Source organism: Colobus angolensis, unplaced genomic scaffold (genome assembly GCF_000951035.1).
Source record: "Colobus angolensis palliatus isolate OR3802 unplaced genomic scaffold, Cang.pa_1.0 Scaffold24, whole genome shotgun sequence".
Lineage (NCBI taxonomy): Eukaryota > Metazoa > Chordata > Mammalia > Primates > Cercopithecidae > Colobus > Colobus angolensis.
The window spans coordinates 13,731,223-13,732,350 of record NW_012115599.1 but is presented as its reverse complement, the minus strand read 5'-3'; the positions used below and the strand labels follow the sequence as shown (position 1 = coordinate 13,732,350).

Genomic DNA, 1,128 nt, shown 5'->3' with positions numbered 1-1,128 from the left:
ACCGCAGGGCCAGCTTTTCCTTACCTTTCCAGAGCAAAGCCACCATGCCAAGAGGAGCCTTGCATCCATGATGAGCTCTGGCTTGGGTTCCCAGCCCACCGTGGATGTGCCAGACCCACCCACAACAGACTCTGCTTTGCCAGGAGGTGCACCCACCTGCTTCCCTCCAACCTCTGTGCCTCAGCCCTGCCTCTGCTCACTAATGCCTTGGGAATCAGCTCCGGCACTCAGTGTGAAGCCCAGCTGGGCACTGGACATAGGTGGCAGAGGGCCCTGGATCAGGCTGACTCTGGCTTGCACCACCGTTCTGCTTTAGGGCTCATGCTGACCACTCCCCACCCACTTTCTCCGAGGGCTACTTACAGCGTGTGTGTGGTCTGAGTGGGTCTGGAGGAGTCTCTCTGCTTGTCTTCTGGTGTCCCACTGATCTGATGGGTTCTTATATACCTCCCAACCCTGGGAGCTGCCCTTGGAGCCCATTAACCTTTGACCACAGCTTTGGGGGCCCTCGGTGGGGGAGCCTGGATTCTTGAAACTCATGGAAACCCCGGGCAGGGCTAGCTACGCTATGGGCTTCCAGGGCTTTCCTGGAAGGAACAGCGACAGTCAGATGACACCCAGATGGCATTCTCCCGTCCACTGAAAACTCAGCTGCCTCTCAGAGGTCATTTTAACAAAAGCCTTTTCTTTTTTTTTGTTCCTTAAATATGTGACATTGGTGAGCGTCTGCAGTCCAACGCTCTAGTGATCAGATTTTCTGTTGACCTGTCAGAGTGCTGTATTAGAAAGATAACTTCTCTTCAGTCTTCCCCCTGAAGCCCCTCATGAAAGAAAGTGTTCAGGAGTTTGTGACAGCATTTCAGTGGATTAATGAAAAGAAAATGACTGAGTCCAGATCCAGGGCTGTGTGGGGCCAGATGCCGCAAAGGAGCCAAGGAAATGCAGAGGAGTGACAGTGTGGGAGGTCTGCACGCCGCAGCCTAAATGGGGAGACGGACACCTACCTGGGCAATGTTTCATGGTAATCATGCAATTCAAACAGTATGTGTAAAGATTCAAAGAGGGAAGAGGGAAGAGGTGAATGTGATCTGGAGTCAGACCTGGGTTGCTGTTGCTGGGGCTAGGTGG

At 53.3% G+C, this 1,128-nt stretch overlaps 1 protein-coding gene across 3 annotated transcripts in view; it reads right to left on the bottom strand.

The window, feature by feature from the left end:
- The window catches only part of MLN (motilin), a 9,424-nt gene extending 9,003 nt beyond the window's left edge, over positions 1-421 (bottom strand). For all 3 annotated transcript variants that reach the window (XM_011945441.1, XM_011945443.1, XM_011945442.1), the window contains exon 1: positions 364-421. The gene's annotated coding sequence lies outside the window, so the exon portion shown is untranslated. The remainder of the gene's footprint in view (positions 1-363) is intronic.
- Positions 422-1,128: the final 707 nt, after the last annotated feature.